This window comes from Stomoxys calcitrans, chromosome 5 (genome assembly GCF_963082655.1).
Source record: "Stomoxys calcitrans chromosome 5, idStoCalc2.1, whole genome shotgun sequence".
Classification (NCBI taxonomy): domain Eukaryota; kingdom Metazoa; phylum Arthropoda; class Insecta; order Diptera; family Muscidae; genus Stomoxys; species Stomoxys calcitrans.
The window spans coordinates 148,489,855-148,505,609 of record NC_081556.1 but is presented as its reverse complement, the minus strand read 5'-3'; the positions used below and the strand labels follow the sequence as shown (position 1 = coordinate 148,505,609).

Here is a 15,755-nt window from a genome sequence, read left to right as displayed (position 1 = left end):
TCTATACACAGTTTAAGTTCTTGAATGGGCCAAATCGAACTTTATTTGGATATAACTGCAATACAGACCCATCTGGCGATTTAGGGTCTTCAGACAGTAAAAGACGAATTTTTTGTCAGATTTCGTTGAAATTTCAAACAGGATATTATACCCGATATTCAAAAGGAATATGACCCATATCGGATCATTTTTACGTATAGCTGCCATATAGACCGATATGCCGGTTTAGGGTCTTAGGCCTCCGATTTTAATGAAATTAGAGGCAATGAGTTGATTAAAGCCTCCCAAAATTTGATTCAAATTTGGTTCAAATCGCATTATATTTCGATATAGCTGTCCTATAGACCGATCTGCTGATTTAGGGTCTTAAAGCCGCAATTATTATCCGATTTCCCTTAAATTTGAAATAGTGAACTGATTAAAGTCTCCCGATATATGACTTAAATGTAGTTCAGATCGGTTTATATTCAGATATAGCTGCCATATAGGCCGATCTGCAGTACAGGTTCTTGAGCCCATTCAAGCTGCATTTATTACCCGATTTCGCTGACACTTGAAACAGAGAGTTATTTTAAGCCTTCCCTCGTCACACCTTAATATGATCCAGATCAAAAAAAAATTAAGATATACTGCCTTATAGACCCATCTTCCAATGAAGGGTTCTAATCCCATAAAGAGCTGATTTGTTACCCGATTTCGCTGAAACTATGACTTGTATAAGAGTTCCCGGGACCTGAATCAAATATGATTCAGACCAGTCCCCATTTCCATATTGCTATGGATAAGTTAGTGGCACAGGATAGCTGTGAGCACCACACAGCCTGCATCATTGAGGTCCGATCTGTGTGATGTTCATTGTTGTCCCGAGAAACTTAGCTGCGAGCTACCGGGCGCATCCACAGATTGCGAAAAGTGGAATGCTCCATACAGAGTAGGTGACACGGCAGTTGCGGACAATCAGCGGTATCGAGAGGAGAGTCTAAGTGAGAGGTCGGGCTGCACCGGCTCTTGTCCAAATTCTGAGTTTCTACGATGCTCGTTTTGACAAGGCGAGTTAATGGCTCCTGTAAATAACCAATGGCCAAACTGATCCTGCGGCGAACGATCGTTTGGACCGGAACGAGCTTGCTCCCCTCCTGGAGCTTGACGAGGATCGTCATCTCCACATAAAAATGTGTCTACAACACACATTGTAGTGGAGTTCTTTTAAAAGAGGATGGTTAATTTATCCATGGTGGTGGGAATCCAAAATTCCACACGGCCAATAAGCAAACTACGCAACATTAGGGCGATAGGTTAACGATAACCCGTGCCACCACGACGTTGGACGTAGTGTTTCTTGGTGTATGTTGTGGAAACTAGTTTTCCTTTTCTTTTGAAAAAATCTCCTATCATTGAGCTCGTCTCGAAAGGGAAACAAACAAAAAATTGTGAAATGAAATTATTGGGTAGCCCAAAAAGTAATTGCGGATTTTTTAAAAGAAAGTAAATGCATTTTTAATAAAACCTAGAATGAACTTTAATCAAATATACTTTTTTTACACTTTTTTTCTAAAGCAAGCTAAAAATAACAGCTGATAACTGACAGAAGAAGAAGAAAAAATGGTATTACAGAGTCACAAGGCGGTGAAAAAATTTGTCAACGCCGACTATATGAAAAAGCCGCAATTACTTTTCGGGCAACCCACTATCTTTGACCTACAGGCAAAAAAAAATGAAAAAATATTTCTGTATCGCCATCGGCATATCCGCTCTGGACCATATTTGTCGCGCATGTCTATTGGTCTTGAAAAACTCACTGTTCCAAATTTCAGTGAAATCGGGTAATAAATAAGTCTTTTAATGGGCCAAGACCTTAAATCGTAAGATAGGTAAAATATGAACCATGTTCGGAACAAATGTCGATGGCTCAAAGAAGTACAAAATGTTAAAATCTCTTAGCAAACAAAATACACACAAATTTTACCCATGAACATTCCACTAAGGAACAGGGGCAAAAATCTCACATATCAATGAGTGCACTCGATTCCAGCTTAACAAGGGGCCTCCGTTTTATAGCCGAGTCCGAACGTCGTGCCGCAGTGCGACCCCTCTTTGGAGAGAAGTTTTACATGGCATAGTACCTTACAAATGTTGCCAGCATTAGGAGGGGAAAACTACCGCTGAAAATTTTTTCTGATGGTCTCGCCAGGATTCGAACCCAGGTCATAGGCGGACATGCTAACCTCTGCGCATTTATCATAAATGAGCGGCATACACATCCGCATTTTAATTTCTATGCCCGCGGGCATAGGAAAAACGAATAAAAGTCCACGGACAGTATAAACGGTATCATGTGGCTTCGTTCAGCCGCTTCTGTGTCAAAGCTTTATCGTTTAGTTAATGTTCGATGATACTCCTCACACAAACACAATTTGGTCTTTTCAAAAGTGTTTGTGTGCCTATCACTGTTGTCGAGGAAATTCAAGAACAATGTATCAACCTTAAAAGAAGTCAACTTTGAAAAATCCAAACTAAAACCTAAGCTACAAAGGATTTCATTCATAGCTTTTAGCTTAACTCTATTGTAATGAATGACCAAATTTTTACTTCCTTTTCATTTTCTGCTTCTTTCTACGGCATCAAAATCTGTTTTCATGCCATAACAGTCCCTTCCCTCACACATAAACAATGGAATTTCGATATCAAAAATCAAACAAAAGGAAAAATGACCTTTTGCGCTACTTAAAAACGCTTGACCTTTGTCCCTTTTGTTATGAAGGCAACTTCTGGCGAAATGAAAAAAAAATGAAGAAAAGATAAAATTTCATTTTCAGCCAAAATTTCATTTAACAACAACAACAAATTATTAATCCTAGCAAAAATTTCATTCATTCTCTTTACAAATCCAATCCGCCATGGTTGGTGAAGAAAACAAATCAAATATTTAACCGTTTATTTATTGTATTTACTGTTTTTTGCTTTTTTGTCTAAACCTATCAGAGCGGCCAAGATTTTATTACAAAAATAAAATTCTGTTTGTGTTTTCGTCACCATTAAATCCTGTTAAAATGAAGAAAAAAAAAATGGAATTTAACAGCAAATATAATTTTTCTTATTTCGCTTTGAGTTGTATGGCCTTTAGAGGCTTTTCTTGAAATGAAAATGAGTAGAGGGGTCAGGTTGCGAAACCTAACACATTAATATTTATAATGATTTCTTTGTGCCACCATGATTGTGAGAAAACGAATTTAAATTGGTTTTTGATTGGCGGAAAATTACATTCTACAGTTTCGAGTGGCATGTGGATTGAGTGTTACTAAAGAAAGGGAAAAAAGGATTTAAAGAAAAGATTTTATGTTTAAGGTATTTACTTTTTTCTAGACAAAGATACAAATATCTCCCTTGATGAAACAGCTAACAGTTCCAAATGGGGGCATACCCTAAAAACATGGTCCCACATTTGGATATCAAATTCGTATTCTACTCCCAAACACCTTTATTTGAGCCCCATATTGCGATGGCCAGTAAAAAATTGCCGTTTGTAAGGTATTTTGGGAAAGGGGTAGACCCCCAGAAAATTTGTCTCAAAAATGGGTATCAATTCTTGGCCTACCCCCAAAAACCTCTCATTTAAGCTCCACATTGACATGGTCGGTAAATATGCCCGATTTAGGGGTGTTTTGCGTATTGGGGTGGTCCCCCAAACACTAAGCCCCGAAAATATATCAGCAACGTTCTCTATTCTCATTATTTTTTGAACCCCATATTGCCATAGCCCTCAAAATTGGATATCAAATACGTTTTCTAATCTCATTTAAAGTCCTTATGGCAAAAGTCAGCAAATATATCCGGTTTGGGGTATGGGCCCTAAAAACTATGAATATTTAGTTCCACTCTCTTAAAGACCCAAATTGGATTGGTGAGCAAATATGTCCCATTTGGGGGTTGTTATGGTGGTGGGATGTCCCCTAGACAGTTAGCCCCTAATGTTGATATCACATACGTGGTCTACTCCCAAAAACCTTTAATTTGAGCCCCATATTTCCATAGTCGGCAAACATGACCGGCTTGGGGGGGGGGTGTTTTGGGGGATGGGCGTCCACTCAGTGAGTTGGCTTCGAAAATATATATCGGATTCGTGTTCCACTTTAAAAACCCTCTTATTTGGAGCCTCATATTGGAATAGTCAGAAAATACTTACTATTTGGGTGGTATTTTGGGTGTGGGGTGGCCCCATAAACACTTTTCCCGAATACTGATATTAAATTCGTGCTTTACTCCCAAAGACCTTTCATTTGAGCCCCATATTGCTATGGTCGCAAATTTGTCCCCTTTGGGGGATGTTTTTGAAACATTTAGACCCATATTTGAATATCAGATTCGTATTCTACATTCAAATACCTTTTGTTTAAGCCCCATCTTCCCCTGGTCCGTAAATAGGTCCTGTTTGGGGGTGTTTTGGGAAAGGGTTGCACCCCCAGAAACGTGACCCCACATTTGGATATCAGATTCGTATTCTACTCGCAAATACCTTTCATTTGAGTACCATATTGCCATGATCGGTAAATATGTCCGATTTTGGGGTGTTTTGGGGGTTGGGTGGTGTTGTGGGGGTTGGGTGGTGTTGTGGGTGTGGGGCGGCCCCATACACACTTTTCCCGAATACTGATATCAAATTCGTGCTTTACTCCCACCTTTCATTTGAGCCCCATATGTCTATGGTCGCAAATTTGTCCCCTTTGGGGGATGTTTTTGGGGAGATGCGGTCCCTCAAACACTTGGTCCCATATTTGGATATCAGATTCGTATTCTACATTCAAATACCTTTTATTTAAGTCCCATATTCCCATAGTCAGTGAATATTCCTGTTTGGGGGGGTGTTTTGGGATATGGAAATGTGGAACCAGAAACGTGGTTCCACATTTCCATATCAGATTCGTATGCTACTCGCAAATACCTCTCATTTGAGTCCCATATTGCCATGGTCGGTAAATATGTCCGATTTAGGGGTGTTTTGGGCCTTGGGGTGGTCCCCCTAGCACTTGGTCCGACAATTGGATATCAGATACGTTTTCTAATCTTAAATACCTTTCATTTGAGTCCCATATTGTCGTTATTAGTGTATACATATATTTGGTAGGTTTTGGGGTGGGGCGCCTCCCTTAGGAGCCCCATCCGAAATTTGAATACCAAATTTTTGTTTGCAGGTTACTATAATAGAGCACACAAAATTTTGCTTAAATCGCACCACATATCTCCAAGATCTGGCGTTTGTTTTTTTAAATTAGGGTATGGGGGAGGGTCCGCTCCCCCTTCAGATATAAAAAAATTTAGTACCTTAGTTTCACCATGGGATCATTAGGCACAAACAAACAAACCTACAAACTTATTTTGCTTAAATCGCACCACATATCTTCAAGATCTGGCGTTTGTTTTTTAAATTAGGGTATGGGGGAGGGTCCGCTCCCCCTTCAGATATAAAAAAATTTAATACCTTAGTTTCACCATGGGATCATTAGGCACAAACAAACAAACCTACAAACAAACACAAATTGATTTTTATACCCTCCACCATAGGATGGGGGTATACTAATTTCGTCATTCTGTTTGTAACTCCTCGAAATATTGGTCTAAGACCCCATAAAGTATCTTCATGACATTTTCAGTCGTACTAGCCATGTCCGTCCGTCTGTCCGTCCGACTGTCTGCCGAAAGCACGCTAACTTTCGATTGAGTAAAGCTAGCCGCTTGAAATGTTGCACAAATACGTCTTATTAGTGTAGGTCGGTTAGAATTGTAAACGGGCTACATCGGTCCACGTTTTGATATAGCTGCCATATAAACCTATCCTGGATTTTGATTTCTTGAGCCGCTAGAGGGCACAATTCTTATCCGATTTGGCTGAAATTTTGCATGAAGTGTTTAATTATGACTTTCAACAACTGCGCTAAGTATGGTTCAAATCGGTCTATAACCTGATATAGCTGTCATATAAACCGATCTGGGGTCTTGACTTTTTCAACCGCTAGAGGACGCATTTCTTATCCGATTTGGCTAAAATTTTGCAGAACGTGTTACGTTATAATTTCCAACAACTGTGCCGAATATGGTTCAAATCGATCTATAACCTGATATAGCTGCCATTTAAACCGATTTGACTGAAATTTTGTATGAGGTGTTTTGTTATGACTTCTAACAACTGTGTCAAATATGATTCAAATCGGTTCATAACCTTACATAGCTGCCATTTAAACCGATCGGGGGGTTTGATCGCAATTCTTTTGCGATTTGGCTGAAATGTTCCATGACGTGTTTTGCTATGACTACCAACAACTGTACTGAGTATGATTGAAATCGGTCCATAACCTGATAAAGCTGCCATATAATCCGATCTGGGATCTTGACTTCTTGAGCCAATAGAGGACGCAATTATTATCGGATTTGGCTGACATTTTGCATGAGGTGTTTTATTATGACTTCCAAAAACTGTACTGAGTATGATTGAAATCGGTTCATAACCTGATATAGCTGTCATATAAATCAATCTGGGGTCTTGACTTTTTGAACCGATAGAGGGCGCATTTCTTATCCGATTTGGTTGAAATTTCGCATGACGTATTTTGTCATTACTTTTAACAACTGTGCTAAGTATGGTTCAAACCGGTCTATAACCTGATATAGCTGTCATATAAACCGATCTGGGGTCTTGACTTTTTGAACCGCTAGAGGGCGCATTTCTTATCCGATTTAGATGAAATTTGGCACAACGTGTTACATTATAATTTCCAAGAAGTGTGCCGATTATTGTTAAAATCGATCTATAACCTGATATAGCTGCCATTTAAACCGATCTGGGATCTTGACATCTTGAGCCACTAGATGGCGCTTTTCTTATCCGATTTGGTTGAAATTTCGCATGACGTATTTTGTCATTATTTCTAACAACTGTGCGAAGCATGGTTCAAATCGTTCTATAACCTGATATAGCTGTCATATAAACCCATCTGGGGTCTTGAATTCTTGAGCCCTTGAGGGCACAATTCCTATCAGATTTGACTGAAATTTTGCACGTAGTGTTTTGTTATGACTTCCAACAACTGTGTGATTTATGATTCAAATCGGTTCATAATCTGGTATAGCAGTCATATAAACCTATCTGAGGTCTTGACTTCTTGAGCCACTAGAGGGCGCATTTCTTATGCGATTTGGTTGAAATTTTGCACAACGAGTTATGTTTTATCTTCCAACAACTGTGCCAAGTATGGCTGTAATCGGTTTAAAACCTGATATAGTTACCGTTTAAACTGTTCTTGAATCTTGAATTCTTCAGCCTCTAGAGGGCGCAATTCCTATTCGATTTGACTGAAATTTTGCATGCGGTGTTTTGTTATGATATCCAACAACTGTGCTGAGAATAGTTCAAATCGGTGCATAACCTGATATAGCTGCCATATTAACCGACTGGGGTCTTGACTTCTTTCGCCACTAGAGGGCGCAATTATTATCCGATTTGGCTGAAATTTTGTACAAAGGCTTCTCTCATAACCTTTAATATACGTGTCAAATATGGTCTGAATCGTTCTTCAGCCTGATATAGCTCCCCTATAAACCGATCTCCCAATTCTACTTTTTGAGCCCCTAAAAGGTCCAATTCTTATTCGATTTCGCTGAACTTTTTCACTATGTCTTCTACTGTGGTCTCCAACACTCAATTGAATAAGCATAGCAATTCGTTTCTTTTATCCTTTGTTTGTCTAAAAAGAGATGCCGTGAAAGAACTCGACAAATGCGATCAATGGTGGAGGGTATATAAGATTCGGCCCGGCCGAACTTAGCACGCTGTTAGTTGTTAATAAATGATAACCTATAGGTTAAGATAACCTATAAGATAATCTAGGATAAAAGAACCTATAGCAGTATACTCCACCACTGAAGAACGGGATATTTAAACGTTGGCATATGTTTTTAACACTTAAATATAAAACTTTGTGGAAATTTTGAATTTTATAAATAATTTTAACAAAAAATGTTTGGATATTTTTGTGAAATTTTAAAATGAGTTTTCATATAAATTTGAGCCAAGGGTTTAATGTTCGCCTCCTCAAACCTCCACCAACCATAATTACCCTCAATATGTTCTCTTTCTTTGCCTTTGAAAACTTTCTTTTACAGGACCAAATGTTAATTGAAGGAAGTCCTTAATTAAAACTAACGCCTTGATCTCCACTTACACACTACAAAGATTCACTCAATTTATTTCAAAGCATAAAAAACTAAACAAAAAAGGTGAAAAAAAACAAAATGCAGATATGTTTAAAGCAACTCCAAGCGTAATTAATTGAAGCTAATAGCGCTAGAAAGTCAATAAAGTGACAAAGAAAGAGGACACTCTAAGAGAGATCCAATGCTAAACTAAAAGGATCTGGCACAACAAAATTCTGAGGAAGGAACATAGCCCAAGGCATTTTGCAAAGGACATAGCAACTATAACTACTATCAAATACAACTGCAGTTACAACAAAAAAAAAACCCTTTCAACTCCAAAGGACCACATTAATTTAATTAAGCCCAAGTATTAAATACAAACAAAACATCAGCAACTATTCAACTTTTGCAAGCACCAATTTCCTAGAAAAATAGAAAGAAAAAAATAATAATAATAAAATATTTCACAAAACCATATGAAGGATTACTTAAACGACCTTAAAGGGACAAGCAGCTGAGACCAAAGGGAACATATTAAATATAAAAATTATATAAATTTTATTTAAAAAAATAAATAAAATAAAAAACCTACGTTATTTATAAACATACCATATAAGATAAAAAAATTTTAAAAAATATAAAAAAAAATATATAACATAAAAAATGCATTTGGTAAAACAGCTTTAAATAGTAAACTAAGTGACCAATCTATAAGGACCTTGAAAAAAAAACTACAAAAAAACAAAACTATAGCAAATAAATAGCTTAAATTTATATTTATAACAAAAATAAGAACACCTAGAACAATTTAAATAGATTTTATTATAAAAAAAATTAATGTCAATTAACTATTAAAACAAAAAAACATTACCAAAACCAATCAATAATAATGTCTACAAAAACTCCTAACAATAACTCACATAGACTGTAAATAACAATAACAAATCATATTTGTTAAGCTACAGAAACGGAAATAAACATCCAACCAAAAAGCAAAAAAAAAAATAAAAAAAAAAATCCCACGTATAATCCTCCAAACAGAAAACTTCGCGCAAGTGTTTCCTACACATCTTTGAGAACAAAAAGCTTTAATCAAGCTTCAGGTAACTTAGCTATTGCTAAAAATTAAAAAAAAAAACTAAAAAAAAATCATATCTTAATGACTTTTAACTCATACTGGGAGTACAACTTAGAAAAAACCAATTTAAAAAAAAAATAATAATAAAACAAAAACAAAAAAACAACTCACTATGACTAGTAATTAAATAACAACAACTACTACAACTGCAAAAAAATAATTCAGCTCAAAAAAATATATATATACAAATACAACTTACCAACAGCACTAATAGCCAGCTAAAAAAAAAAACAAACAGAAACTATTCCAAGTTGAAAATCACCTAAATGTGTAAATGTCCTTTGTATCTATCTCTCTTTGTCCTTTACTCTCTTTTATATGCAAAAATTTTAAATATTTCCCTTTGACAACTTAAGCTCAATAGAATTTTTATTTTAATAATCCCCCCTCACAAATGGTTCCCCTTCGCACTTCTTTTTAATTTCATACCACTCTTTTGTTGTTTTAAATATCCTGAATGCCTTCTCTGTTATTTACATTTTTTTATACCCTCCACCATAGGATGGGGGTATACTAATATCGTCATTCTATTTGCAACTCCTCGAAATATTCGTCTGAGACCCCATAAAGTGTGTATAATCTTGATCGTAATGACATTTTAAGTCGATCTTGCCATTACCGTCCGTCCTTCCTGTCTGTCCTTCCGTCCGTCCTTCCTGTCTGTCCGTCCGTCCGTCCTTCCTTCCGTCTGGCTGTCGAAAGCACACTAACTAAAAGGAGTAAAGCTAGCCCCTTGAAATTTTACACAAATACTTCTTATAAGTGTAGGTCGGTTGGTATTGTAAATGGGCTATATCGGTCCACGTTTAGATATAACTGCCACATAACCCGATGTGGGGTCTTGACTTCTTGAGCCACTAGAGGGCGCAGTTCTCATCCGATTTGGCTGAAATTTTGCATAAGGTGATTTATCATGACTTCCAACAACTCTGCTGAGTTTGATTCAAATCGGTCCTTAACCTGATATAGCTGCCATATAAACCGATCTGGGGTCTTGACTTCTTGAGCCACTAGAGGGCGCAATTATTATCCGATTACAATGAAATTTTGCACAACGTGTTTTGTTATGATATCCAACAACTGTGGTAAGTACGGTTCAAATCGGTCCATAACCTGATATAGCTGCCATATAAACCGATCTGTGGTCTTGACTTCTTGAGCCTCTAGAGGACGCAATTCTTATCCGATTTGACTGAAATTTTGCTCAATTTTTTTAAATCACTCGGTCCATAACCTGATATAGCTGCCATATAAGCCGATCTGGGGTCTTGACTTCTCGAGCCTCTAGAGGGCGCAATTCTCGTCGGATTTGACTGAAATTTCGCACATAGTGTTCTGATATCACTTGCAATAACTGTGATTAGTATGGTGCTAATCGTTCTATAACCCGATATAGCTGCCATATAAACCGATCTTGGATCTTGACTTCATGATCCTCTAGAGGGCGCAATTCTCGTCCAAATTTCGGACATAGTGTTTTGACATCAGTCCCAACAACTGTGAGTAGTATGGTCCTAATCGGTCCATAACCTGATATAGCTGCCATATAAACCGATCTTGGGTCTTGACTTCTCGAGCCTCTAGAGGGCGCAATTCTCTTCCGATTTGACTGGAATATTGCTCAAAATGTTTTATCATGACATCCAACAACTTTGCTGAGTATAGTTCAAATCGGTCCATAACCTGATATAGCTGTCATATAAACCGATCTGGGATCTTGACTTCTTGAGCCACTAGAGGGCGCATTAATTATCCGATTTAGCTGACATTTTGCATGTGCAAAGTATTTTTTAAATCGGTCCATAACCTGAAATAGCTGGCATGTAAACCTATCTGGGGTCTTGACTTCTTGAGGCTCTAAAGGGCGCAAGTATTATCCGATTTGGCTGAAATTTTGTACAGTGGCTTCTCTTATGACATTTAACATACGTGTCGAATATGGTATGAATCGGTTTATAGCCTAATACAGCTCCCCTTTAAACCGAAGTCCATTTTTTACATCTTCATCTCCTAAAGTGCCCAATTCTTACTAGATTTGGCTGAAATTTTACACAATAACTTCTACTATGGTCTCCAATATTCAGTTCAATTATGGTCCGAAATGAACCATAACTTGATATTGTTCCAATACCATAGCAATTCTTTTACTTTTATCCTTTGTTTGCCAAAAAAGAGATACCGTGGCAAGAGCTCAACAAATGCAATCCATGGTGGAGGGTATATAAGATTCGGTCCGGCCGAACTTAGCACGCTTTTACTTGTTTTTGTTTTCTTTGTCAATAATTTAATTTCCTGTCTATCTCTCCTTCTCCCTCTCTGTTTTCTTTTTCATTGTTTACAGCTTTTAATTCTTAGAGTTAAAGTGTCAACTGTGTCTCTTTGTGGATGTGTTGATGTCTATGTGTTTGTCTTTCATCTATTTAAACGCTATTTAAACGCTATTTAAATATCATAACCGTTGGCCTTTCGATTTTTTCCTTCCCCCACCATCTCGTCTACCTTACCAACGTCACCATGTCCTTGAGACGTAACGGCGTCATCAAGTCCATCCCCAATGGCCATGTGTCTGATGGCTCTATGGATGACTCGCGAGATTCTTCGCCACACGCCGATACTGAGTTGAATTTTACGACTGTCACTGGTGTTAGTCTAACGCCAACATTAGGTCCCAATGGCATCATAAATAATAAATACACACAAATATCTAAATGGTTAATTGTAAGTTTGTTTTCATTTTCCTACTTTTTTTTACATTTTTCTAATTTTATCCTAAGCATGAAAATATTTTGGCATTTCGCTTAATAAATTTTTAATATTTTCTACAGCCAAACTGTTTTTAAGCTTAAAAATTTTGTATTTAAGAAATAAAACACATATTCCTGGTTTCAAATTAATAATAAAAAAAAAAAAAAAAAAAAGCTTGCAAAGTTCGGCCGGGCCAAATCTTCGGAACCTACCACCATGGATTCTGCTACAGAATAAATTTAGTTCAAGGGCATAATTTCCACATACCTAACTTCCGTCAAACCAGCAAAAATTAAAGTTTCTAGGAACCGAACAAGGATGATCAAGAGACCGGTTTACATGGGAGCTATATCAGGTTATAGACTGACTTAAAAATCTGGCTTCCATGGGCTCACGAATTCAAATCGGTAGATCGGTTTATATGGCAGCTATATCAGGTTATAGACTGACTTGGATCGTACTTAGCACAGTGGTTGGAAGTCATAACGGAACACTACACGCAAAATTTCAGCTAAATCGGACAAAATTTGCTCCTTCAAGGGGCGAAAGATGTCAAAAGGCACCCAAACGATGGGGATTTTGCCATCCTCAGAGAAAGCGTTAATCTCCTTCTTACATTCCAACACTGTTCGTGGTCCTACGGTCCTGGTTGTTATTGCCCCTGATTTACTGCCCGTAAAGATGATCACACTAGACGTCCTCGCGTTATTACCACACCATCTCACGCATTCCGTGATGACCCGGAACTCCGCCAGCAGGACCGTATTGTGGTCAATTGGAAATTTTTCCCATGAACACTCCACTAAGGACCAGATGCAAACTTCTCACATATCAATGAATGCAGTCCGTTTCAAGTTTTTAGCTCAATGATAAGGGGCATCCTTTTTATAGCCGAGTCCGCAGTGCGACACCTCTTTGGAGAGAAGTTTTACATGGCATAATACCTCACAAATGTTGCCAGCATTAGGAGGGAGGAAAACCACCGCTGAAAAATTTTTTCTGATGGTCTCGCCAGGAATCGAACCCAGATGTTCAGCGTCATAGGCGGACATGTTAACCTTTGCGCTACGGTGGCCTCCGTATTATAGGCAGCCAAGCTAAAACAGATCTCAGTCGCTGGGTTCTCAATGTAGACCCCCAGGCCCACTCTGTCCTCTAGCTTTGATCGATCCTTGTAACATGAACTTCCAGATAACAATACTAGGGTTCAGTCAATCCAAGACTGTGCCGCTGGCCTCGCACTCGACCTCAAGTGTCGTCTCAGATTTACGATCGAAAATCTTTTCCCTTCCTTCGAGGTTTCTTATTGTCGCCTCGATTATACTGCGATGGTATGAGCTGCTCCCATCCTCAATCCAACGTCCTAAGTCTCATAGCCGCAGTGGCTGCCACACACTTAATCTGTATGTTAATGGGTCGGATATCTAGAATAGTCTCCAGTGCCCTAGTGGGCGTGGTCTTCATCGCTCCGCCTATGCCAAGACACCATGTTCTCCGAACCTGTTGTATGGTCCTTATGTTGCACTGTTTCTCCATAGCAGTCCACCAGACTACTAAGGCGTAAGTAAGTATTGGTCTAATTACGCTTCTGTAGAGCTAGTGGACTATCCTAGGATTCAGGCCCCATTTCGCGACTATGGCCCGTCTAAATAGTGCCTAACACCTGTGAGCCTTTTCAGCATGCTCCTGAAGGTGAAACTTCCAATTCAGTTTCCTGCCCAAAATCACACCCAAGTATTTGACCTTGTCAGATATCGAAATCATCTTGTTGAGGAAACGTGGTGCGTTAAATTGGCCCACCTTCATCTTCCTCGTGAACGGGTATATTTCAGTCTTCACTGGGTTAACATTGAGACCTCTGGGTCTAGCACAGTCATATACCATTAGCAAGACCCTTTTGGATCTTCTGCATAGCTGCTTTGGATCCTTACTCCTAAGAAGTATTATAACATCGTCTGCATAGCAGGCGGGTTCAAATCCCACCTCTTCCGGGTTCAAATCCCACCTTTGACATCCTGAACCCCGAACCTCTTTAACCCCTAGAATGCGCAATCGTTATCCGATTTGACTAAAATTTTTACTACACGTCGTTCAAAATTCCTTTCCAATCGGATAAGAATTGCGCCCTCTAGAGGCTCAAGAAGTCAAGACCCAAGATCGGTTTATATGGCAGCTATATCAAAACATGGACCGATATGGCCCATTTACAATCCCAACCGACCTACACTAATAGGAAGTATTTGTGCAAAATTGTGCAGGCGGCTAGCTTTACTCCTTCGAAAGTTAGCGTGCTTTCGACAGACGGACGTACGGACGGATGGACGCACAGACGGACGGACAGCGGATAGACGAACAGACGGACGGACATGCCTAGATCGACATAAAATGTCATGACGATCAATAATATGTATACCTTATGGGATCTCAGACGAATATTTCGAGTAGTTACAAACAGAATGACGAAATTAGTATACCCCCATCCAATGGTGGAGGGTATAAAAATTTCAAAATGTTTGCACGCTTTTCAAGCAATTTCCCTAAGGGCCGTAATGTAGTCAGAATTATGGGGTGTTAGTTTTGTACTTATGAGCCTTTAAAATAATAAAAAACTCAAAAAACCCATCTTTAGGCCCACATAAACTCCCCCAACAAAAGCAAAGTGTAAAACAAGCTTAAAAGTGATATGGTGATATGTTATATTAGGCGGAGTTTCTTGGTGTTTGTATAAATTTTTCTTCCTCTGCCTTGTTTTTTTTCCCCCTCAATATTTGTTTAATTTTATTTTCTAAACATATAAATGCCAAACATGTCAAAAACACACATACTCCCAAACAGGTAAAGAGGGGATCAGAAAATTGAAATTCAATGGAGGTTTATTGCGATTGTTAGCCAGCCAATATTGTTATGGATTTATAAGGTTTTGCAGCCCCCGATTTTATGATATTCATGTTGTGAAAATAATTCTCGCATAAATCCATTTGAGCATTTGTATCCTGTGTTCATCTGGTTTTTGGGCTACCAATCCATCATGAATGTTTTCCCTTTTTCACAGTTGTAGGAAGTTGTTTTGATGTCAAGAGAAATAAAACAAGAGGGGAAAAATAGCAAGCAGAATATGGGTAATTCCATACAGTTTTCAAAAAAAAAAAGTTGAAAAAAGCAGTAAAAGCGTGCTAAGTTCGGTGGGGTCGAATATTGAGAACCAACCAGAAAAAAATAAAGCTTCTAAGTACCGAACATTGATGATTGAGAGACCGGGAGCTATTGGGTTGCCCAAAAAGTAATTGCGGATTTTTTAAAAGAAAGTAAATGCATTTTTAATAAAACTTAGAATGAACTTTAATCAAATATACTTTTTTTTACACTTTTTTCTCTAAAGCAAGCTAAAAGTAACAGCTGATAACTGACAGAAGAAAGAATGCAATTACAGAGTCACAAGCTGTGAAAAAATTTGTCAACGCCGACTATATGAAAAATCCGCAATTACTTTTTGGGCAACCCTGTTTAGATTTCTAAACATGGGATATTAGTTGATGTGTGTCATGGAAATGTTTTAGCCTTGAGAACGAATAGATAAGATACTTTCCATTTTTTGTTTATTTTAAAGGATAGTTTTAAGGGCAGGCATAAATGTGATAAGAGTTTATATTTTTACCTAGCCAACGCATCGCACAGGGATAAGTGG

General features: G+C 38.1%; 1 protein-coding gene and 1 long non-coding RNA gene across 5 annotated transcripts in view; both read left to right on the top strand.

Moving 5' to 3' along the window:
* Positions 1-8,240, top strand: part of LOC131998065 (uncharacterized) — a 172,229-nt gene extending 163,989 nt beyond the window's left edge. The window contains exon 3 of the long non-coding RNA XR_009398524.1: positions 8,155-8,240. This is a non-coding gene — a long non-coding RNA (uncharacterized LOC131998065). The remainder of the gene's footprint in view (positions 1-8,154) is intronic.
* The window catches only part of LOC106086502 (potassium channel subfamily T member 1), a 692,064-nt gene that overhangs the window by 414,434 nt on the left and 261,875 nt on the right, over positions 1-15,755 (top strand). The gene's annotated exons all lie outside the window — the stretch shown is intronic.